This window comes from Heloderma suspectum, chromosome 2 (assembly GCF_057233095.1).
Source record: "Heloderma suspectum isolate Gila_16-S chromosome 2, 16-S_ref, whole genome shotgun sequence".
NCBI lineage: Eukaryota > Metazoa > Chordata > Lepidosauria > Squamata > Helodermatidae > Heloderma > Heloderma suspectum.
Window position 1 is genome coordinate 159,524,611 of NC_139459.1, and position 26,184 is coordinate 159,550,794.

The window sequence follows — 26,184 nt, forward strand, 5'->3', positions numbered from 1 at the left end:
TCTTTAATATATCCCCCCTTCTGTGCATGTTTACTCAGAAGGAAGAAATAAATCTCTCTCCCCTACAGTAAAAGGGTTATATGCTAACTGTAGCTCACCTTAAAGTGCTCTTTCACTTTCCCAATCCTATCTTAAATCGCTATTGTGATGTTGTGCTTCTTTGATGTTCTGTAGTTTCTCTGTTACGTGAAATTCCTTCTCTGCTTTATCGCTTTATCATGTTCTTTCCTTCTCATTGCAAGCAGGGCGAAGGAGAGGGGAGAAAGAGGGGTCGTTTGGAAGCAATAGGCAAAAGTGCACACAGGGGGAAAAATGGGGTGGGAAACAAGCCTCACTCATTGGTCTTCCCACCTTTTTTTATTCTATGTCCACCCACCCCATACCCCAGTTGTAAATAAATCCACTCCCCCTCAGGCGGCTGTAGTTGGTGAAACTGGCGCACTTACTTCAGGTTCACATTGTAGCAGCAATGTGCTATTTCGACGTTGCGCTTTTATGCAGGATCGATTTAAGAGGATTTTTTTTAAAGGTAGAGGCTGTTGAGCAGAGCACACCTATACCTTTGGGGGGATGGCTGCCAGAGGTTAGTGGTAGGCAAGGCGAAGTAAATACCATGAGGTAGCTCAGAACTCCTGAATGGCAAGCTGCAAAATGGCGGAAATATCAGGAAATCACGGGGAGGAGAAACATTGGGGAACACCGCTTAACCAAGGTCATTGAGGTCACAGCCAGGTGAAAGACACACCCCTGGGTAGGGCTATTACGCCAAAGTAAATGCGGAGGGTTGGTACATACCGCAACAGAAGTGCAGACAAGTCAAATTAAGGAAAAGAATTGGACTAAAAGTAATCTCAGAAAACTGTTTTTCTGCGAAAATCTCTGGGATGGCAGTGGGATGGGCATGATGTCATGTGCCCCAAATGACCTCTAAGCACATCCAACTCTCAGCAAATTCCCCGTGGAGACAAAAAACTTATTTGATGAGCTCCCACTGGGCTTTGAAAACCTGGCTGTTCAGGCGGGCACTTGAGGTGAGTTAGGATTTTTTTTTTTTTTAGAGCAATGTTGTTTTATTCAGTTGATCATAGAATCATAGAATAGTAGGGTTGGAACTATAAGATCATCTAACTCCCTGCTCAATGCAGGAATCCAAGGCAAAGCATCCCTGACAGATGGCTATCCTGCTTCATCTTGAATGCCTCCACTGTGGGAGAGCCCAGCACCCCCCTAGGTCATTGGTTCCATTGTCGTATTGCTCTAACAGTCAGGACGTTTTTCCTGATGTTCAGCCGGAATCTGGCTTCCTGTCACTTGAGCCCATTATTCCATGTCCTGCACTCTGGATGATCCAGAAGAGATCCTGGCCTTCCTCTCTGTGACAACCTTTCAAGTACTTGAAGAGCGCTATCATATCTCCCCTCAGTCTCCTCTTCTCAAGGCTAAACATGCCCAGTTCTTTCAGTCTCTCTTCATAGGGCTCTGTTTCCAGTCCCCTGATCATCTTTGTTGCCCTCCTCTGAACCCTCTCCAGCTTGTCTCCTTGTCCTTCTTAAAGTGCAGTGCCCAGAACTGGACACAGTACTCCATATGAGGCCTAACCAGTGCTGAGTAGAGGGGAACTAGTACTTCCTGGGATTTGGAAGCTATGCTTCTATTACTGCAGCCCAAAATAGCGTTTGCCTTTTTTGCAGCCACATCACATCGTTGGCTCATATTATGTACATTGTTGGCTCATATTATGTACATTATGATTATGTACATTTGTTGTATTTGGTGTTGTTATCTGTACTGTACTCCGCCTACAGTGGCCGGGTAGATGGCCAGATGGGTGGCTAATAAATCTAGTAAATAAATAAACCAGGCACTTCAAAGTTCAAGTCCCCAGGTCCAGCTGAATTGTATACTAGGGTGTTGAAGGAGTTAAAGGATGGATTCTCAGAACCTCTGTCTATTATCTCTGAGAAGTCCTGGAGAACGGGTGAAGTACCATGACTGGAGGAGGGCAACTCTTGTCCCTACCTTCAGAAAGGGCAAAAGAGAAAATCTGCGGGCCAGTCTATCTGACATCAATAACTGGGAAGATTCTAGAGCAGATTCAAAAGCACTTGACCTTGACACACCTTGACACTAATTGCTGGAAGCCAGCATGGATTTGTCAAGAACAAGTCCTGCCAGACTAATCTTACTTCATTTTTCAAGCAGTTAACTTCCTTAGCAGATCATGGAAATGCTGTGGACATAATATATCTGGACTTCAGCAAGGCATTTGACAAGGTGTCCCATGATACGCTGATTAGCAAGCTAGTTAAGTGAGGGCTGGATGGCACTACTACTAAGTGGATCCACAGCTGACTGAGCCATACTCAAAGAGTACTCATCAATGGTTGTTCATCAAACTTGCATTTAAATTAGACTATAGATCTCTTTGAGCTTTTATTATAGAACAGATTTCTTTCATGATACACTTCATTCTAATGTGTAACAGTCTCTGACTAAAAATAATACACTCTGACTTGATCATCCCTATTTATTTATTTATTTATTTATTACATTTATACCCCGCCTTTATTCCTCTTGCAAGGAACCCAAGGCGGCTTACATTATCCTCCTCCTCTCCATTTTATCCTCACAACAACAACCCTGTGAGGTGGGTTGGGCTGAGAGTGTGTGACTGGCCCAAAGTCACCCAGTGAGCTTCCATGGCCGAGTGGGGACTAGAACCCGGATCTCCCAGCTCCTAATCCAACACTCTTGCCACTACAAAATGCTGGTGTCCTGTGCTGAATCATGGGTTCAAGGTGCCAGCAGCTCTAGAATTTGCAAAATTATTGTGGTCTATAGATCATGTAGAAAAAAGAGTTTTAAAGCTGCAAGTACGTGGTCCTTTCCCTGTTGTTGTCCTAACCAAGCATTACCCAGACTTTACATACTTGAGACACGCTCCTCTGACCCCACCCCAGAATTAAAACTGGAGGCAAACTTCACTGTTACACATGAAAATGTTTAGTTTTTACAATGGGAAAGAGTAGGAATTACCAGTCCTCAGAGAAGCCCACCCTGTGTTTCTGCAGTGCACCCCTGGAAAGCCTGGTGCAGTGACTTATCCAGAGGCATAACAGCAGCCTCCCCTGGGGGTGGGTACTTATTTACCTCTGCTGATTCTTTGCATTGTGAGGCTGGCTGGAAAGGAGGAAGGCCAGAGCAGTGAGTGATGTGGTGAGCAACCTCCCCTTTGTGGTTACTTTGGATTTGCGGGAGCCTTTAATTATTTAATGGACTTATCATGGAGCATCAGCATTTTTTCTTGTGGCCCACTAGTGTGTCCTGTGAACACTATTGCTCTAAATGTTCTAACAGAGCTGGAGGAGGTGGGGGAGGCATCTATCTTCTCAATTTTGAAAATGTTCCCTAAACAACTGGGATGCCACCTGCCCCAGTTGGTCCCTTACTCTTAAGCCTGATTTATATCCCAGCCAATTAAATTAATATTTATTTTATTATTTATTATTTAATTTATTAATCGCCCATCTGGCTGGTCACCCAGCCACTCTGGGCGATGTACAACATACAATAAAACAATAAAATTCTACAATAAAAACATTTTCTAAAATACCCTAACCCACCCCAAATGCCTGCCTGAACAGCCACGTTTTTAATGCACGACGGAAGCTCATTAAAGAGGGGGCATGACGGAGTTCCCTAGGGAGGGAGTTCCACAAAATGGGGGCCACTACAGAAAAGGCCCTCTCCCTCGTCCCCACCAGTCTAGCAGTCCTGGCTGATGGGACAGAGAGAAGGCCATCCGAGGCTGATCTTGTTAAGCGGCCTGTCTGGTGCTGCTGGAGGTGCTCCTTAAGATAGGCTGGGCCGGAACCATATAGGGTTTTAAAGGTCAAAACCAACACCTTGAATTTGGCCCGGAAAACAACTGGTAACCAGTGCAACTCCTTCAGCACTGGAGTGATGTGATCTCACTGGCGGCTGCCTTTAATCAGGCGAGCCGCCGCGTTCTGTACCAGCTGCAGCTTCCGAACCGTCTTCAAGGGTAACCCCACGTAGAGCGCATTACAGTAGTCTAAACGAGAGGACACCAGGGCATGTACTACCAATGGGAGCAGATGGTCGGGAAGGAAGGGGCACAGCCGCCGTATCAGATGGAGTTGATACAGCGCTGTCCAGCTCACAGCTGACACCTGAGCCTCCATGGACAGCTGGGAGTCCAAAATGACCCCCAGGCTGCGGACCTGGTCTTTCAAGGGTAGCCGTACCCCATTCAACACCAGGTCAACATCCCCTAGCCTCCTCTTGTCTCCTACCAAAAGTACCTCGGTCTTGTCAAGGTTCAACTTTAGCCTATTCCTCCCCATCCAGCCACTCACCGTCTCCAGACATTTGGACAGGGATTCTACGGCCAACCTTGGTGAAGATTTGAATGAGAGGTGGAGCTGCGTGTCATCCGCATATAGATGACACTGCACCCCAAACCTCCTGATGATAGCCCCCAGCGGCTTCACATAGATGTTAAATAGCATCGGGGAGAGGATGGAACCCTGTGGCACCCCACAAGTGAGTGGCCACGGGTCTGAAACCTCCTCTCCCAGTGCTACCCTCTGGTACCTGCCGGAGAGGAAGGACCGGAACCACCGCAATACGGTGTCTCCAGTGCCCAACCCCTCCAGGCGGTCCAGGAGGATACCGTGGTCAACGGTATCAAAAGCCGCTGAGAGGTCGAGGAGAACAAGGAAGGAGCATTCACCCCTATCCAGAGCCCTCCTCATATCATCTACCAAGGCGACCAAGGCCGTTTCTGTCCCATGCCCAAGCCTGAAGCCCGACTGAAATGGGTCTAGATAATCAGTTTCTTCCAAGTGTGCCTTCAACTGCACCGCCACCACCCGCTCAATCACCTTGCCCCAAAATGGCAGATTTGAGACTGGGCAAAAGTTGTTCAGAACTTGAGGATCCAAGGAGGGCTTCTTTAAGAGCGGTCTTATCACTGCCTCCTTGAGGGCTGATGGCATCACTCTCTCCTCAAGGGAGGCGTTCACCACCGCCCTGATCCCCTCACCCAGTCTCTCTCTGCAGCCCATAATGAGCCAAGATGGGCAAGGATCAAGTAAGCAGGTGGTTGGCCTTACAGATGAAAGCACCTTGTCCACTTCATCAGGAGGAAGAAGCTGGAACCGATCCCACAAAACCGGTTTGCCACAGGCCGCCTCTTGCTCACTAACTGTATCCACAGCGTGCAGAGTAACACACCTAATCTGATCAATTTTATTTGCAAAGTGCCTTGCCAAGGCCTCACAGGAGGCCTTAGAATGCTCCAGTGGTTCCGGAGCCACAGGACCGACCAGGCTCCGGACCACTTGGAACAGCCTCCTGGGACAGCACTCTGCAGACGCGATGGAGGCAGCATAATATTCCTTTTTTGCTGCCTTCACCGCCACGTGATAGGCTGAAGATACAGCTCTAGCCTGTGTCTGATCGTCTTTGGAGCGAGACTTCCGCCACCGGCGCTCTAGCCGTCTCACCTCCTGTTTCAGAGCTCGTAACCGCGGATTGAACCATGGTGCAGTCCGAGCCCTGTTCAGGGGGAGAGGGCGTTTCGGAGCCACCTGATCTAATGCCCCAGTGATTGCGGCATTCCAGCCACCCACCAGGGTCTCGACTGAGTGGCCGTTGGTGTGCCCCAGAGAATTCCCAAGCGCGTTCAGGAATCCATTTGGATCCATAAGACGCCTGGGGCGGACCATTTTAATGGGTCCTCCACCCCTGCGGAGGGGTTGTGGAACCGAGAAGTCCAACGTCACCAGATAGTGATCTGACCATGACAAGGGGGTGGTGGATATACCCCCGACTTCCAGATCACTCCCCGCTTCTCCAGAACCAAACACAAGGTCTAGTGCATGACTGGCTACATGGGTGGGCCCAGTTACAAAATGGTGCAGTTCCCAGGAGGCCATGGTCTCCATGAAGTCCCAAGGTGCTCCTGTGAGGATGGCCTCCGAATGTATGTTGAAGTCCCCCAACACCAATAAGTTAGGGGACTGTACACGCACATCAGAGACCACCTCCAGCACCTCGGCCAGGGAGTCAGTCGTGCCGCGGGGTGGACGGTACACGAGCAGAATCCCCAGACTGCCCTTTGGGCCCAACCTCCAGTACATGCACTCAGCAACCTTGGTCTCCCGGAGAGGGGGCCTGGTGAAGACCAAGGACTCTCGGTAGATAACAGCCACTCCCCCTCCCCGATCCCCAGCCCTCGGCTGCTGTGCATACAAAAATCCAGCTGGACACATGGCTGCAAGGGTTGGAGCAGCAGCCTCGGCCAGCCAGGTCTCCGTAATACATGCCAGGTCTGCACCCTCATCCAGAATCATGTCATGGATGAGGGAGGTTTTCTGGGTAACAGACCTGGCACTGCAGAGCAGCAAACGAAGGCCAGAAGATGGGGTCACGCCTTTTAATAAATTTAATTAATTAAATTAATATATCCTGAGCTGATTGAAGGCTTAGGGCCTCTAATCTTTTCCTGATCTGGCCTGGGAGGGGTCTCTCAGAATAATAGCCCAGGTTCTAACTTGGGAAGAGAATGATTCTTTAAACACACGTACACACCGAGAGAGACTCAGTTCGCACATGACAACAACTCAGTTTTTTCCCCCCAGGTAATATAAATTAGCACATGTAGAATGAACTTCTGCTAAAAAAAAAATAAATTCCATCAATGAGTGGATGATGGAAGAAAAGACACCTGACAATCTGGGAAACACATATGGAACGGATTTAACAAAATCATACCAGATAATACTACACAATTTGGCCTTCTAGGGAGAGCAGGACTACTCATTCTTATAGGGTATTTGTCAGTTCAAATAGTTATCTGTAAGGTGCACTTACATTCTTAAAAGAAAGCGGCAAGGAGTTATTTTTATTACAATCCTTTACTTATACAGTGTTGTTATTTATACAGCACCATCAGTGTTTGTGATGCCTTAAAGAGTTTCATAGGCAAATATAGAGTGCTCCCTGCTCACAAGAGCTTACAGTCTAAAATATACATTGGCAAAAACAACAGAGATCCCTGTTCCTCTGATGTTCCCCATCAGTCCTCTCCTTTGTTCTGCTGATTTATCTGCCTGCCGCTTTGTTTTGCTTTCATAATTTCTCTTTATATTTTTGTATGTATCATCATCTTCAGATGTTTGCATACATTACAAGCTGCATGGTAGGGAGTCAAGTTGACAACTTCAGGAAAAGCCACACCTGTGTGCTCTGCCACAGGCTATTGAAAGCAGCAAAGCACCAGCGTCTATTCAAAGCACTCTTTGTGTTCAAGGTTGGAAAAATCTATTTTCTGCTTCTACCAGTGACTACTCCGGGCTGATTGGAGCTGTAACACAGCAAGGAAAAATCCTTTCCATTAGTGGTATTCATTTATCCCTGGTGAGAGCTGGGGGGTGGGGGGAACTATTTGCCACACCCCAGGTGAGATGGAATGAGCATGAACCAATGGAAGTAGGTTGAATGGCTAAGAAATAAGCACTTTACTTGTTCTCTACTTTGGCTGGTTGGTTGACAAGCCTGATGTCCTGACCAGCGGGTGGTTATAACCACAAACTACAAGTTGTGATTGTTCAGCTGGGAGTGATTGTTGGATGAGTGGACAACTGTAGGCTGTCTGTAATTTTGTAACAATGGCCCACAAGGAACAAAGGGAGATAAGTATGTCCTCACAATGTCAAGGCCAGCTTTGCACAAAAACTCTTGCTGCTATCATTCTGAAATTTGGCAGACATGATCTCCTCTGATGGGGAAATGAATCCTGAAATTTTTATCCAATTCTTCAAAGGAATACAAATGTTATTGGCAATTCCCTTTAAAAGAAAATCAAAATATAAACCCTGCACCTATTTTTCTGAATTTGGGCAGGTGTAATCCCCTTCTAGTAGGGGGCTACTATGCCTGAAATTATCATCCAGTTCTGACCAAGAGAAAACAGTTACAGGTTTTTTTTTTCTAATTTCCCATGGTAGTCACCAGGAAGCATAAAGACTCATTTTTCCAAACCTTGGCTCAGGTCTGGTGCTGAGCTGAAGTGGTCCGACTACAAACTGGCCAGAGCAGAAGCGAGATCTTTTCCAAAATGCTGAATCGGGGTCTGAGTTGAAGTGGGGTGGGGGGTCAGTGCACACTTCTTATGTATGTATGTAATCTATACACACACTCAAGTACACTGCATGCGCGCGCGCACGCACACACAGACAGACATATATTAGACATGCACTTAGACTCGGATATATGCACATTTGTGTTATGGGCCTGTGTCCTGTGTCTTTTAAGAACCTAGCAACGCCCCTCGGGCCAAGTAACCCCATTGTCATGGTGAGACCATTTCCTGGTGAGATTTGAACTTATGGCATTACTCTCCTCCTGCGGGGGTGGGGAACCTATTCGGATGGTCCACCCCAGGAGACTGATGGAATCCAATGGAATGCTGTTGGGGATTTTCCAGTGGAGAAAGCTGGTGAATGAGACGAGACCCTAGCTTCACTTTGGAACAGTGAGATGCTGAGAGCCATCAACTTGATTGTACCTGGCACTGTGGAGCCCATTCTGCTCCCTGGTATACTGGGGACCTGCAGTCAAAGAAACAGGCTGGATGTTGGCTAGAGCAGTGGTCCCCAACCTTTTTGGGACTAGGGACTGGTCTCGTGGAAAACAATTTTTCCATGGACCGGGGGTGGGGGGATGAGACTGGGCCGCAGTAGGGGTGTGGGAACTCCCCTTACCTTGGGTCCGCGGGGGGGGGGGAGGTGATCCCTCCCTCCCTCCCTGGAATCCTCTCCAGCCCTGGTCTGAGTCCGCGGAGCTGCCAGACGGCTCTGGCCACTGGGATGCAAATGGCGTCTGCATAGCGGACACCATTTGCATCCCTGTTCTTTACAGTAATCAGCTACATAAAGATTTACGTAGCCTATTACTTGAAGAACAGGAACGCAAATGGTGGCTGCTATGCAGATGCCATTTGCGTCCCAGCGGCTGGAAGTCTGCCAGCGGCTGGAGCCGGCCAGCAGCTCTGCGGACTTGCCGCGGAGCAGAGCCAGCCAGGGCCGGCGAGTATTCCGGGGGTTGGGGAGGGATGGATCTTTCAAGGACCCTGGGACAGGTATTAATCTCATGATCCCAATCATTAAGAAATGACCCAGCTCTTATCTGTGAAGTACAATGTTTATGATGGATCTAGCCAGTTTCCAAGTGACCCTGATTGCAGGCTAGTCCATCTCAGCCAGGTCATCTACCTTGCTAGCGGGTCAGAGGAACCAGGGTGTACTCTGTGGCGTATGCCTTTATGGAACTGGAGGCACTAAAATTGTCTCATGTTTGGCTTTTGAAAGCTTCAAGCCTTAAAGTCTATTATGTCTAAGAGATCCAGAGACAGAACCAACACTCTGCATAGCCCCTTCTGCAGTTCTGTTTCTCGATCACACCAGTGTCTTCTGTCCCCCAAATGGCCACACTCCTTCCCCTTGCTGCACCACTTTCTCTCAACCACTGATTGTTTAGTGATTTCCTGGATTTTTGTGGTAGTTCTTTTCCACAATCTAAAAGGCTGAAATGCCTCTCGTGAGGCATAGTTGCTCGCAGCAAGAGCTTTAAGCTAAAATATTAAGGTATTTTGGCCCCACCCCTTTTGCGTTCAGTGCAGCCCCTGAAAGTTTCTCTGCAATGGAATTCAGCTCTCAGGCTGAAAGAGGTTCTATACCCCTGCTCCAGACTCTGATGGAAAGTTGGGAACTGGCTTTTATATAGATGGGCACTGTACATTTATGTGAGAGTATCCTAATTCCACAGTAATATTGACAATCATTTATGGGGTTAATGACACATGGTGGTTTTAGTTCTCTCTCTCTCTCTCTCTCTCATATTCAATATGTGTGTACCATCTTCATCTTGATGCATCTAAAATACAAACACACCCAGTTTTACTGAATGTGTGGGGGCAGGGGCAGAGCCCCACTAACCCCCATGAACCACCTCCACATCACAGTGACACTCAGACTCTCTTCGTTTATTACCATTGTTCTGGCTGCTACCATGCATACTTATTGCTTCCCACAACTCTGCCTGTCTCTTCCTCCAGCAGACTGACAATGGCTTAATTGAGCATGCGGAAATACTTTCTGCAAAGTCAACCTGGGGGAATGATCTGCTGAAACTTAAAATGTGGCCATATAGGTGCTGTCTGAGCCATGCTGAGGAAGACCACATCCAAATCTCATGGCTAATGGGCATCATTGTGGGCTCCCTAGAGGCTACACAGAAGCCAGTAAGTCACGTGGTGATCTAGTGTATGTAGCAGTAGATTCTAAATGTGGCATGGGGCGAGCTGAGAAAAGCAGGTCCATCTGTCTCTCTCAATAATTTGACAAATAATGTTCATTTTCTTTGAAGAGCTGAAGGAGGACAGGAGGTGTGTGAGAGTATAAGTGGGTGAAAGAGAAAGTTAGGTTGAAGAAATGTGTGCAAAGGTAGATTTTTATAATACAATTTTATAATGATGAACAATTGTCTGCCTGCAAAGCAAAAGCTGTGAAAAGCCTGCCACACTGTCTCTGGATGAATGTTGTTGATACATAGTAGAAAGGTTAAAAGGGTAAAGGACCACTGTCCTTTATTAATCAAAGTGCTAAAGATAATTTTTGGTTTCTAATGCAAATATTCAAGACATGTGGCTAATTTTGCAATTTCAGCCAAAACCATTAGGAGGAAAGGGATGTCTAGGGGCCATAAGATTGTTCTCCCCATTATTTAAAATATGTATATGTAAGGGTAAATACCCAGTCAAGGCAGCTTCCAAAGTAAAATACAAAGAACAATAAACTTTAATGTTAAGGTTTTGACCTGTAAAGCCTTAAACAGTTTGGGACCAAGTTACTTGAAAGACCACCTTAACCCATATCAGCCTGCCTGCACTTTAAGATCAGAAAGAGAGGCCCTTCTCATTTGCCCACCCATGACAGCAGTCAGGTGAGTGATCACATGTGAAAGGGCCTTCTCTGCAGTGGCCCCACACCTTTGGAATAAGCTGCCATCGGAGGTCCACCATGCTCCATCATTGCAGACTTTTAAGAAGGCCTTGAAAACATACTATTTTACCTTGGCATTCTCTTGATATGACTGCTATTGTTGCTGTTACTGCTGTTAACATTGTTGATGGTTTTAATGTTACTTTTACTGTCCTATTTATTGTTTTTATGTTTTATCATTTTTAATATTTTAACTTTTTATGTATTTTATTGCTGTGAGCCACCTTGGGAGGTCTTCTGCCCTGAAAGGCAGCCAAGAAATATTTTAAATAAATTACATAAATAAATATTATTATTAGGAATGTGGTGGCCAACAGGCATGGGCAAATCCTACCGTACCAACATGTCTTAATATATCAAGGTGGGATGCTGAAGACCTGAAGAGGTTTTGCTAGTTCTGAGTATGCAGAGTCATTATTCCACCCTTTACATTCATAGATTTTGCAAAGAGTTTATAGGAGGGCCTCTGAAGTTTTGCTGAAGTTTTCAAGCAGACTGCCCTTCACAAATCACTTTTTTGTATGATGGAGAGTACTGTACTGAGAGAGAGAGAGAGAGAGACTGAAATTACTTGAATCAAATCCTTAGGTGTATTTTTTTTCCAGGACTGCTAATATAGACAGCTTAGTGTGACTCAGTAGCAGCCAGCCAGCCACCAAAGTTTTCCCAACCCAGTGAGCAATGAATTTAGTGAGTAGACTGCTGGTGAGAGGTACCAGTCAGTGATAGTTTCTCTGTTGACCGTTTGGATGGGCAAAATGTGAAATGACTGCTGGCTCCTTTTGATCTTTTCCCCACTTTGTTTCCCAGCTTCTGTTATCTGATAGTCTGTAGTCGGCAGGCCTTGCTGCTGCATACTTTTGAGCAGGGCAATGTCTATTGTGGGAGAATCAAAACATTGTAGCCAACCCCCTGAAGACTTGTAGCCTGGCTTGTGTTTCAGCTTCTTCCATGCCATGTACAAGAACTGGCTGGTGTGCAGCCCGCAGATCTCAGTTCTGGCTCCTTGTGGCAGGTATTTGTTTGTATTCTTTTAATTAAGCCATTTTTAATGTATACAACAGGAGCATCTGCAGGAATTTTTCCTGGAGGGTGAGGGGCAAAGCTGCACAGGAGTTTGTGGTTATAATTCTCATGCATAGTGCACATTGCTACAACACACCTGTGCACTTTCCTTTTGTGTGCTCTTTGTTGCTTAGCATCACATTCCGTGACATTTGGAAGCCTACATAGAGTAGTAGAAGATCCTGGGAACTGAACAGCACTAATGCAGAAATTCAAGAAGCATCAAGAACTCCAACAAAACCCTTTTTTGGTGTGAGGGATTTAAAAAAAGCACCTAGGCACAAGAGAAAAAATCCCCAACCCCACGGTACAGCTGTCTTAAGAATATCCTATCATATATTTTGTGGCATCAGTGCCCTTATCATAACATCAACAACTTCACATTACTCGTCCTAGAATGGTTTCCTTCATCTTGGAAACACTGGTAAACACTTGGGATGGGCGGATTCCCTACCCGCTGCTCTGGGGGGAATCTGCCCGCGGTGGGGAGGCGATCCCTTCCTCCCACTGGAATCCTGGCCGGCCGGCTCCGCTCTGCAGCAATTCTGTGGAGCTGCCTGCCGGCTCCGAAGCACCAGCGATACAGCCACCATTGCCGTATCGCTGGCTGGGCTGATTGACTCCCGACGCAAATGGCATCCATTATGCCATTTGCAGCTGTAAAGGTCTTAGTTTAAGGTAAATGCAGCCGTAAATGGCTGCATTTAGCTTAAACTAAGACCTTTACGGCTGCAAATGGTGTAGTGGACGCCATTTGTGTCCCTGCTTTTTCACGTGATAGGCTATGCAAATATTTTGTTTTGGAAACTAATACAGTGTTTACCTCAAAGAATATTAAAGACTACTATAGAATTAAAGCCAGAAACTTTTTTTATTGAGGCTAACAGATAAACACATAAAAGAGAAGGGGGGAACCCTCTTTCTCTACATGACAACGGCTGCAAGGTTATTGTATGCACAAAAGCGGAAGAACGAAACAATACCAACTGTGAGCGAGTGGATCATGAAAATGATGGAGCTGGCAGAGATGGCAAAACTTATTATTATAATTAGAGAAGGATCAACAACTAAATTTATGTTAGATTGGAAACCTTTTATAGAATTTGTACAAGAAATAGAGAAAAATGATATCTGTGTATGTGGATTTTGAAGTTTGAGATAGATAATTTTCTTTGTTGTTGTTGTTGTTGTTGTTAAAATTAGGGGAGAAATGAGATAATGTCAATGAACTCACTGTATGATATACAACTAAGATAAGAACTAGTAAATAATAATGAGCATTTGTTATGTAAGGGGAGCCAAAGGTAGATATCGTGCAATCTTAAGAGATATTTTAGTGCACGTGTATTGTGTGTTTATGTTGTTGTGTTTTGTTTTTCTTTAAAAAAAATATTATATCAAAGGAAAGACAAAAGAAAGAAAAGAACACATGATAAGTAAGGTCCCATGGCAAGCGACTCTTAATGAGAAAAGGAGTCCAAGATGGATGGGAGCTTTTAAAAAAGGGAATTCTCAAGGCACAATTACAAACAATTCCAACAAGAAAAAAAAGGTGGAAGACAACAGAAGAAGCCAATGTGGCTTCACAAAATGCTCAGAGATGACCGGAAAACAAAAAAGTACACTTGGAAGTGGAAGGAAGGCCAAGCTACAAAGGAAGGGTACAGGCAGGTAGCACAGGATTGCAGGGATGGCTAAAGCTGAGAATGAGCTGAGGTTAGCAAGGGAGGCTAAAAGCAACTAAAAGGCTTTCTTCAGATACATGCATAGTAAAAGACAGAGGAAAGAAGTGGTGGTTCAACTATTAAATAAGGATGGCAAAATGATAACAGATGACAAAGAAAAGGCAGAAGTGCTCAATTCCTACTTCGGCTCAGTCTTCTCCCAAAAGAGGGTCTATGAGCCCCCTGGCAAAGACGAAGTACAGGCTGAAGGGGCAGGATTGCAGCTTGAGATTGACAGGCATATGGTCAAGGAACACCTAATTACTTTGAATGAGTTCAAATCTCCAGGGCCAGATGAACTGCATCCTAGAGTAATCAAGGAACTGGCAGAAGAGCTCTCAGAACCACTGTCTATTCTCTTTGAGAAATCATGGAGGACGGTTGAAGTGCCAGATGACTGGAGGAGGGCTAATGTCTCTATCTTCAAAAAGGGTAAAAAGGAGGAACCTGGGAACTACAGACCAGTCAGTCTGATATCAGTCCCTGGGAAGATTCTGGAGCAGATGATAAAGCAATCCATCTGGAAGCACCTTGAAAACAATGCAGTGATTACTCAAAGCCAACATGGATTTGTCAAGAACAAATCCTGCCAGACGAATCTGATCGCGTTTTTTGATCAGGTAGCCTCCCTTGCGGACTGTGGGAATGCTGTGGACATAATATATCTCAACTTCAGCAAAGCTTTCGACAGAGTGCCCCATGATATCCTGAGGAGCAAACTAGCTCAAAGTGGGCTAGCTGAAACAACGATCTGGTGGATCCACAGTTGGCTACAGAATTGGACTCAAAGCGCGCTTATCAATGGGATCTTCTCAAACTGGGGAGAGGTAACGAGAGGGTTACCGCAGAGCTTAGACCTGGGCCCAGTGCTCTTCAATATTGTTATTAATGACTTGGAGGAGGAGGTGCAGGGAATGCTGATCAGATTTGCAGATGACACAAAATTGGGCAGGATAGCTAATACCTTGGAAGACAGAAACAAAATTCAAAGTGATCTTGATAGACTGGAGCACTGGGCTGAAAACAACAGAATGAAATTGAATAGGGATAAATGCCAAGTTCTGCACCTAGGAAAAAAGAGGACTGAACATTTTCAACTGACACCCTGCCTTTTTGTCTGCTACGGTGGCAACTGCAAAGCCCAGCCTCTCTTGACTCAGCCCTTCGAGCCATGGGTCATAAAGACTATTGAACTATCGTATGAGCTGGCTGGACTCGAACTGTCTGCCCCAGTCCAAGCTCACTCTACTCATGCAGTAGTGATGTCGGTCACATTTAACAGCAGGTTTGCCATCCCTGAACTGTGCCACGCTGCAACTTGGTCGACACTGTTTACCTTTATTAGGCACTGCAGACTAGATGTTTGGGCTAGAGCTGACTGTGCTTTTGGTCATGCCTGTCAGGAATGAGTCCCAGCCCTTTCAGATGTCTGACACCTCTGATTCTAAGTCAGACTTAGAACTGCGAGATCAAAGCATGGGGGAGGGACCCTCCCCAGAGCGTCTAGAAGCTGGGAGAGATTTCTCAGAAAGCCTTGACAAACAGATGGCCCAGGCTCAATCCCTGCCCCCTCCCTCCACCGTAGGAACTCAAGTTTCCAAAGAGGAGGAGGAAGAGGGGTGTGACTTGAGGGATGCTAGGGCACATTGCAAAGCTAAGTGGGAAAAGTTAGGGGCAGTGCTCAGGTGCTCCACCCGGATAGCCACTCTTGGAGGCCAACATAGGAGGGAGCCACCTTAAGGGAGAGGCATCACTGCGAAGCAAGCTTGGCCGTGAGGTTCCTACCCAAATTGCCAGCAACTTTCTCTACTCTCTGGTTCATCTCCTTTGCTTAGAGATTATTGATTAGTTGTTGAGAGCCTGTGTCAGTCTGAGAGTTTCCTTGAGTCTGGTCATATTAGCCTGAAGCTTTGACTATTGTGGTGTTGATTGCAAAGGGAAAGGTCAGTCCATTTCTAACAGCACTGTCCTCTTTTCTGTGTTGTAGTAGGACACTCACCCGCCATTATTGTCATTTAGCTTGCTACTCGCCCATATGTGTGAAGCATAGGGACCACGAAGAAGAAAGACAGGTTACTTACCTGTAACTGTGGTTCTTCAAGTAGTCATCTATGGATTCACACGACCCACCCACCATCCCCTCTTTGGTATACTCAAGCTTGATGTTGGCTACCAAAGGTATTTGTTTCTTTCTCTTGGTTTTGAGGCCGCAATGTTGGTCTCAAGGAACTGAGGTAGTCAATGGGAACCCTCTAGGGACATGTGCACTGGGACAGTGGGGGAGGGGTTCCAGCCAAAATTCCTCAGCTTCCCAAATTGAGGCTTCACGCAGGCACAGAGCCCATATGTGTGAATGCATAGATGACCACTCGAAGAACCACAGTTACAGGTAGCAACCTGTCTTTACTAATCTACTGCCAAAGGCGGTCTCTGGATATTTTTTCCTTTTCTGAACCACACAAACTTTTGCAGCAGGTAACAAGTCAAGAATATAGTCTTTATAACTAAAAATATCCCCTCTCTTTCCACCCACCTTTAAAAGTATCAAACTGGGGTCCAGTGGTATGTCAGGGCTACTTATTTCTTTTATCTCTTCTGCTGTTTCCAAAATGCTTGCATCGAAGGGGCTGGATCACCAAATACGTACAAAGTTATCCTTTTGTCCACACTTCCCCCAACACAGTCTCTCCTTCTTGCACACATGTACTGACAATGCTTTTTAAGGGTTATGAACAGCAAGCAGACTATCACAGAGACTTAAGACAGGATATCAGTGAAGTAGTAGTCTCTCACTACTGTTTTATAAGACAGGCAGAAACAATAGGAAAATGGACCCTCAGTGTTTGGTACTGCATAATTAGAGGCTGAGCATACACAAGGTTGGCCATACACATTAGAGGCTATCGTAGACATTAGTTCTGCTAGAGAGACAGGGGCTTTAGCATTCCTGGACTTGTTTTGTTGCTCTTCCCTCCTTTGTTTTCTCTCTTCTCTCTTCTGTCATCTGAAATCTGAATGCTACTTGTGGGTGAGGTGAGCCTTTGCCTCAGGCCATGAGAAGTTCTGCCTGTCATATTTAAGACCAATTGTTCAGATAGGGCACGGCCACAAATCTGAAGTGTATGTTCCCAGTTTCCCTCTTGCCAGGCAATTGTTCAGAGGCCTCAGCTTATTCAGGCTGCTTCTGCTTTCATGGTTTGGGGCAATTCCAGCTTGTTTTTTAAGTGTTCGCAGTCTAGAAATTCATTTGCTGAATTACCCAAAGCAGGAAAGACAAAGACCTCCTTAAATAACACAGAATCAAATCTGTCCCAGCCAGCACACCTTGTGATGTCAGTTTGTTTGGTATAATTAGAAAATAAGGTGCTGACTTTAAACACACACACACACACCACTTCTATGGGCAGTGTTTTACTTTCTCTAGCATAGGGATTGATGTTGTGTAATAAAAATAAAATAAAAGGGAATTACGAATACTGGTGTTAGGAAGCCCGCACCACACCATCCCTGTTGCAAGTGGTCAAAACAATTAGGAATAGGCAATCCCCTATAAGTTGAAGGTGCTTCTATTTGGCACTCTCCCTCTCCTCATCTTTGTGACAGCTGGACATATTTTCCAGCTTGCTTTGCATTTTCCTCAACATATTTTGCATGGCTGTCCTGCTCCCAAAAAAGAGTCTTCATCAGAGTAGCCCAATATTTATTTTTATGTATGCCATTTGAATGCCATCCAAGATACCAAAGTTCTCTTACAATAAACAAACATAAAACAATTTAAATACAGAAGGGAACATAAGACCATAAAATCAAGAGCAACATAAAATACAACAACAAAACAAGATGCACCCCAAAATTGAATACCTTGGTTTTGAAACTGAGAGGCCCGGACTACAAAAGGTCCGGATGAACAGAAAGGTCTTTACCTGGTCCTGAAAAGATCACAGGGATGATGCCAGGCAAACCTCTTTGGGAAGGCAATTCTGTAACTACTAAAAAGGCCCTCTCCCTAGTAGTTACTGGCTTCAGTTCATTTGGTGGGGCACTTGGTATAGGGCCTCCAGGAAAGATCCTGAAATTTGGCAGACAGGATCTCCTCTGATGGGGCAATGAATCCTGAAATTTTTATCCAATTCTTCCAAGGAATTAAAACGTTATTGGCAGTTCCCTTTAAAAGAAAGTCAAAATATAAACCCTGCACCTATTTTTCTGACATTGGGCAGGTGTAATCCCCTTCTAGGGGGCTACTATACCTGAAATTATCATCCAGTTCTGACCAAGAGAAAAAAAGTTAAATTTTTTCCTAATTTCCCATGGTAGTCACCAGGAAGCATAAAGACTCATTTTTCCAAACATTGGCTCCAGTTTGGTGCTGAGCTGAATTGGTCCGACTACAAATTGGCCAGAGTAGAAGAAGGATGTTTTCCAAAATGCTGAATCGGGGTCTGAGTTGAAGTGGGATGGGGGGTCAGTGCACACTTCGTCTGTCTGTCTGTCTGTCTGTCTGTCTGTAATCTATACACACACGAAAGCACACTGCATGTACACACCACACACAAACACACGTGTATACATATTAGACGTGCGCTTAGACTCATATATGCAAATCTGTGTTATGGGCCTGTGCCCCGGATCTTTTAAGAACCTAGTAACGCCCCTGGTGGTGGTTATTATTATTACTATTATTATTATTTTGTGTGACTGAATTACAGATGAATTACATCCCTAGATGCTGAAAGAGCTGCTGTCTGTATTCTTTTGATAATTCCTGGAGAGTTGAGGTGCCGGAAGACTGGAGATGGAGAAATGTCTGTGAGTATCTAAAACAATGCATTGATTACTAGGAGTCAACATGGGTTTGTTAGGAATAAGTCATGCCAGACCAACTTTATCTCCTTTTTTAATAGAGTTACTAGTTTGGTAGGCCATGGGAATGCTTAGAGATGTAAAATTTCTGAAAATTTTGTAGCTATGGGAAAAAACTGGGCTTTTATTCCTTTGTGTGTGTTTGGGGAAAAATGGAAATTTTGGGAAACATTGAAAAATAAGCAATACTTTTTTTTTCTTTTTTTTTTAGCACTCTTCACAGATCTAAAGTCACTTTGTTCCTTTAGGACAGCATTCCTTAACCTGGTGCCCTCCAGTTATTTTAGACTTCATCTCCTCTGAGCCTCAGGCAAGATGGCCAATGGTCAGGAATACTGGCCATTGTAGTCCAAAACATCTAGCGCACCATGTTGAGGAAGGCTACTTTAGGAACGTAAAGCAGGCTTTACGTTCCTAAAGTTATATTATGTATAACTTGGTTTGCTCATAAAATTAATATTATATTTGAAAACTTTTAAAAGTAAACCCAGTTAGTAAATGTGTAATTACTGTCTGAATAAACTATACTTTTAAATTTTAATATACCAAACATGATTAATTTTATGAGCAAACCAAGTTATATTTTAGGTTTCTAGTTTATTGTCTGATCAGAGGGAACTTCAGCAAGGGGAGTAAAAGCTTGGTAACAATATATAAACACCTTGTCTTAAATTCTAAGAGAAAATATTTCATAATCCAAAGCTGTTCAATTTTTCCAATTTTTTGGAGGGGAAAAAAAAAGCAGAAATGGTCCATGGAAGAAAAACAGAAAAAAACGGTTTCCCGCCCATTTTTTCCAGGCCTTCGCATCTCTAGGGATGCTGTGGACATAGCTGCCTCCTACGTTACATCTTAAGACTATAAGCACATACAGACTCCATGGCTTTAACATAGGGGTGGACGAAAGTCCCTTACCTTTCGCCGAAGCTTGTTCGCGGTGGGGGGGAGGCGCTTCGCTGCTCCCCCCATGAAGTTCAGGCTGGGGGGGGGAGGCTTCCCGCCTCGCCCCGGCCGAAATTCAGGCCGGGGAGGAGGCTTCCCGCCTCGCCCGGCCACGAACTCGAAAGTTTAAAAAAAAAACACTAGATCTGCAAAGTCAGCCATGATAGGCTACGTTAATCATCACGTAGCCTATCACGGGTGACTTAAAAAAAAAAAGCGCGTACGCTAATGGCGGCTCCCATAGGGAGCCGCCATTCGCGTTCCTTATTTGGTCGCTGTAGTCTACGTAAATCTTTACGTAGACTACAGCGACCAAATAAGGAACGGGAATGGCGGCTCCCTATGGGGGCCGCCATTATCTGTACGCGCTTTTTTTTTTTTAAGTCACCCGTGATAGGCTACGTGACTATTGACGTAGCCTATCACGGCTGACTTTGCAAATCTAGCCGTGATAGGCTACGTTAATCGTCACGTAGCCTATCACAGGTGACTTTAAAAAAAAAAAACCGCGTACGCTAATGGCGGCCCCCATAGGGAGCCGCCATTCGCGTTCCTTATTTGGTCGCTGTAGTCTACATAAATCTTTACGTAGACTACAGCGACCAAATAAGGAACGGGAATGGCGGCTCCCTATGGGGGCCGCCATTATCCGTACGTGCTTTTTTTGTTTGTTTTTTAAAGTCACCCGTGATAGGCTATGTGACGATTGACATAGCCTATCACGGCTGACTTTGCAAATCTAGCCGTGATAGGCTACGTTAATCGTCACGTAGCCTATCACGGGGGCGTTTTTTTTTTTTTCTTTTGTTGGAATGGCGGTGGCGGCAGCCGGTCGAAAGACCGGCTGCCGCTCCCGCCCCGCACGAACAGCTGCCGAACCGCCAGCCGGACCCGCCGCCGGGAGGGACATTCGGCGAAGGTAAGGCCCGTCCTGGGGGGGGGGTGCGGGGTGCGGAGGATTTCTCCCCGAAACTTGTTCAGGGGGCCGAACACATTGGCGCTCGGCCCCCCGAAGTTTCGGGGAGAAATTCTCCGCCATCCCTACTTAACATCAGCCACTTTTGCCTGCTTCCCTCCCCACTTTTTGCTTCGTTTACCGTCTTGCCTGATGTAGAATTCTAAAGAACTTGAAAGCTTGCATAGTATTTTGTGACCTTTGAGTTGGTCTAATCAAGGTATTACACTAATGTGGATTCCAACAGTAGGAGCTGTTTTACAGTGGCTCAGGAGGTAGTGGGTTCTCCTTCACTGGAGGTTTTTAAGCATAGGCTGGATGGCCATCGGTCAGGGATGCCGTAGTTGTACCTTGCGTTCCAGATCCATTGCTGAGCAGGGTGTTGGAATAATTGATCTCCAAGGTCCCTTCCAACTCTATGATCCTATGGAAATTTCACAAAATATTTGCTTTTCTGTTGTCCTGTAGTCACTGATTATATGCATACTGCTAAGTGAGTTTTATTGTTGCAACAGAGATATTTGCTGTTTAGCTAATGAAAAACCCATTGGCCCCACAAATATCTATTACTTAGCAAGCTGCCAGGTGGGAATTTGTTTTACTGTAGCAGCTTCTATTGAGAAAGACTGTTAGCAGTTCAGCCAGTTCCTCCTAAATGGCCATGTTACATTTTGGGGTGGCATCTCAGGATGCCCAGGAGAAGTTACACTGCATCAGTGGTAGCAATGTCAACATTATGACAGATCATACTGTCTAAATTTTGACATTAGCCACTTCTGGAACAGTGACATACACTATCCTGTGAGAAAAAGCTTATTTTTAAGGAATTCAAAGACTCCTAGCCTGATGCTGTGGTCTTGCCAAGATGGTCAGTATATTGCACTGTAGCTTGCACCTGTGCAAGCCAAGCCAGCAGGACTAGCATTAGATATTTACTGCTTATTCATATACCATCTTTTTTCTGAGGGGCTCAAAGTGGTTTATGTGCTTCTCCTCCTCACAGTTTTATCCTCACAACAACCCTGTGAGGTAGATTAGGTTGAGAGCCTAATCAGCTGAATTCAGGTCCAACACTCTAGCCACCATGTCCATTTGACAACAGTGAGCACTTGACAAAGCCCAGGCTTGGTTTAGGGGCCCACTATTAGTACTGTCATCTTTGTGGCACAGGTGAGACTCTGTGGGGGATCTTCATGGCAACGGGTTTAGTTCGCTCTCCACTTTGTTGTGCTTTTCACTGAAGTCAAATCTGCTCCGTCTGGGAACACGTGGGGCTTGAAAACCCAGATTATCCCAAAGCTAGCCTGGGGCTCTCAGCAGGTCACACACAATTTACTGTGAATTACTGCAAATTGTTTGGGTGGCTACTGGGTGGGGTCTCATCCCCATCATCATTTTGAGAGCCTATTCCCTCTCTCCCACTCTCACCTTGTTCCACCCCTTCTGCTTTCTCTGGCCAGTGTGTGTGTTGGTGCCCCCTCCCTCCCCATCCTATGTCCAACCCCCCCCCCAATTTTTAAAACTTATTTTCCCTCTAAAACCACAATAGCACAATAGTGATGGGACTAAATGTGCAAACCCATTGATTTCATTTTACTTAGGGTGCTGGAACCATCAGGTGGAGTAGTGCTTTCCTGGGGGGCTTTGTCCTGTCTCTGCTTAGTGGCACAGTAAAGATTTCTCCTCCAAATGTGCTTACTGCAATGCCCTATATTAGCTATAATGCATCTCTAATAAAGAATGAAGGGGCTGGCCATGTCCCTCCCCCTACATTAAGTGTGGGTGTGCCTCTTTGACCTGGCAGTGTCCTGGGATGCCCCATTCCTTCTTGTTTCCCCAGTGGAAGTAGTTTTTCCCATTCCCATTGAGAAAATCCCCGGGAGTGCAGCAGCGACCCCATCACACTACCACAGTAGTGGGGGCACTCAGTCACTTTAGGTAGCTTGCTTTCAGTCTTTAACATTTCCTCCTCTGTGCATCTTTACTCAGAAGTAAGAAATACATCTCGCTGCCTTGCAGTGAAAGCGAACTTTAGTAACTCTCCCTAAAGCTCTCTTTCACTTCTCCAATGCTCCCTTAAATTGTTATTGTGAATGTTGTGCTTCTTTGATGTTCTGTAGTTTCTCTGTTGTTATGTAAAATCCCTTTTCCGCTTTATCGCAGTAATGTTATGGGAGGTTCTCATTGCAAGCAGGGGAAGGGGCGGGGTTGGAAGCAATAGGCAAAAGTGCACACATGGGAAAAGTGGGGCGGGAGCAATAACTCTGCAGCAGATTGCTGGGATGTGGCGAAATTGGGGTGGGGTGGGAGCTCTCAGGAGCCTTCAGATGCTGCACTGGAAGACTGGGGATTTTAGTTTCTTCAGGGAAATCTGCACACACAGGGAAAATTAGTTGCTTTCCATTCATAATATAGTAGCAGCAGGGAGCCTGGACAGTAGGTGGAAACAAGCCTCATTCATTGGTCTCCCCACTTTTCCCTCTTATGTCCACCCACCCCATACCCCATTTGTAAAGAACTTCACTCCCCCCAGGGGGTGGAGGAGCGCTTACTTCGGGTTCACGATGTAGCGTTAATTTCAACATTGCGCTTTTATGCCTTATTGATTTTAGAGGCTTTTAAAATAGTTAGAGGCTGCCGGGCTGAGCACACCTTTACTTTGCACCAGAGCTTAGTGGTAGGCAAGATGAAGTAAATACCACGAGATAGCTCAGAACTCCTGAACAGCCAGGGGCAAAATGGCAGAAACATCAGGGAAAAATACAGGGAGAGGAAACATTGGGGAAACACCCCTTAACCAGGGTCAGTGTGGTCACGGCCAAGTGAAAGACACACCTCTGGACAGGGCTATCATGCCAGAGTAAACATGGAGGGTTGGTGCACACTGCAACAGAAGCGCAGAGAAGCCAAATTAAGGAAAAGCATCGGACCAAAAATAGTCTCAGAAAAACCAGTTTTTCTGGCATAAACTTCGGGGTGGCTGTGGGATGGCCATTACATCATGTGCCCCAAATGACCTCCAAATGTAGCAAACCTGCTGCAAATACTCCGTGAGGACAACCCCTGGGATACTCTCTTCCTTTGCACAGGGACTGGCCAGACTGGAAATTGAATGTGCTGCTTCTTTTTACTGTTATTTAATTAAAGCATTTGTACTCTACTCTTCAGCTGAAAAGGCTCCCAGAATGGCTCAGTAACAAATAAGACAGCCCCTGCCCACAGGTTTACAACTTAAAAGAAATGACACAAAATGTAAAAAGGGATGAAGAGGGGAGAGGAAAACAAGCAAAGTCAGGCACAAGTTCTTAAAGTTAAACTTAGAGGTCTAAGCTTCAAACTTTATAATATTTATAATAACATAATTCTTATAATGACCAGCTTGAATGGAAACTGCTCAGGGAGAGGAAGAGGGGGAGCCTGACGGAGCTGGTGTTTCAGCCTTACTTCCCATCTCTCCTTCTGCTGCAGCCAGATGGAATGAGAGCGAGAGAAGAGCATTGCTGGTGTCCAGGGGCAGTTTATTTCTACTTCATATGTTCCAGTCAAGGGTACAGAAATTAGGTACTCAGCAACTTAAAAATTGGTCAGAGACAGCAGGAAGCATGTTCCTCCTCTTTCCATGGGGGCAGCACTATGTATAAGACGTGCATATACTCCTGTCCCTATTTACCAGGATTTCCTGTCCCTGTCTTGCTATTTAGTGACACTGTGGGGGTGCCTTTTCAACACCATGTTAATATGAGTTGTTAGAGTTGTCGTTCTTCAGGTTTCAGCATCCTTCTCTGAATGTCTAAGAGTTCTGCCTTTGAGTAGGAAGCAGATGCATTTTGTCTCTAGTTCACATGCATGTCAGTGCACATACATGTCATTGTATAGGGCACAGCCTGGCCTTTCACATGGTACAGCTGGTGAGCTGCGCTCAAGTGTATAAGGTATCATAGGAAAGGATGCTTTTCTAGCCAAAAGAACGGACACTCTCTTTTGCTTTTCAGTAAGTGCAGGATAGACTATTGCACAGTAAGGGAATATAATGCACAGAAGCAGTGATGAACCTTCCACTATAATAGGCTGGATGGGCTCAGGCTGTGGTCCTTGGATACGAAAGAGATGTTGCAACTCTGCAAGAGTGTTCCTGTTTCCATCTATCAGATATTGGAGAGTAAGGACCTAGGGCTGGGTACCTTGTCTTCTTATTCCCTTAGCCCCCTACTTCCTTCCATGATTTGATTGGGCCGGGGTGCAGGAACAGAAGCTCTTTTCAATGCTGTGACTCAGCAAAGTGGATGATATGAAGTAGTGATAGTGAGAGCGCTTATGAGCATCTGCACAGGAAGGAAATCAGAATGCACCAGAGGGAATAGGATTCCTCTGCTCACTGGCACAATTGGGTGTCTCTCCTTCCACGCTGGCTTCCAGGTTTTGTAAAAAATAAATAAATCAAAAGATGCACCCTAGTTCTGGGGATTAGTTTTGGCTTTGAAAACAGGTTCTTGGCCTCAAACGTTCAAATACTTTCCATTGTTAATGTTACTCAGTGCTCATCCTACCAGCTTCTAAGGTTCTGCAAATTCCATTATGTGGACTGAACCTCATGCTGGTAGTAGGGGTGCTAAATTGTTAGGAAAGCTCAGGTGCCATTAAGTCTTACAGCTGTGCCTTAATGGCTGCTGACAAGCAGTGGTGTAATGGAGCTAGAGCTCACAGGGACATTGCACCAGCACTTTTTCATCTTCCACCTGCTCAGGCTTCCCTGTTCTCTCTGGGCTTATCTGCAGGGTTCACAGTACCTTGTGGGGGAGCCACAAGGGTTTTTGTGTAAGATTGGCTTGACATTTTGAGGTCTCCAAAAGAGGACATACTTATCTCCCTATGTTCTTTGTGGACCACTGTTCTGAAAATTACAGACAGCCTACAGTTGTCCCTAAGTAAGAAACCAGCAAAGTTACAGAAGGATAGGTGCAGCAGTTCATGTGGAAGGGGAGTTCTCCAATTTAGGGGAGGGAGTGATTTGCTTTCCCTTCCATGCACTCCTTCTGCAATAGTTTTTGGGTAAATTTGTATGAAAATGCACAGATCATAAGAGGTGACCTGCAGGCAAGAAACCTGCAAAGTTTCTGAAGGATATACAAGCATTCTAATTTAGAATTACTAGAATGTATTTACATTTCACCAATGTTAGCAGCAGGGGAACATGGGTGGGAAGGTGCTATTGCACTCATGTCCTGCTTGTGGGTTTCCTATGGGCATCTGGTTGGCCACTGTGTGAACAGAATGCTGGTCTAGATAGATCTTGGTCTGATGCAGCATGGCTTTTCTTATGTTCTTAAATAGAGAGTGCCTCTGAGCATGTGCAGAATATTTTTATTTCACCACTGAGCACTTACATTCTCCCCCTACCAATTCTGTTCCCCTCCTTGCAGCTATCGCTCCTTATCCTACCATCCTCCAGCAACTCTTCATAAAACAGATGTCTTGTTTTGTGCAACTCCTCTGTACCTCCTCCTGGTTATGCACAAGCTCTCATTGTATCTTCCTCCCCATAACT

At 45.5% G+C, this 26,184-nt stretch overlaps 1 long non-coding RNA gene across 1 annotated transcript in view; it reads left to right on the top strand.

The window, feature by feature from the left end:
* The window catches only part of LOC146353003 (uncharacterized), a 54,504-nt gene that overhangs the window by 25,631 nt on the left and 2,689 nt on the right, over positions 1-26,184 (top strand). Inside the window, exon 3 of the long non-coding RNA XR_014787924.1 lies at positions 18,606-18,688. This is a non-coding gene — a long non-coding RNA (uncharacterized LOC146353003). The remainder of the gene's footprint in view (positions 1-18,605; positions 18,689-26,184) is intronic.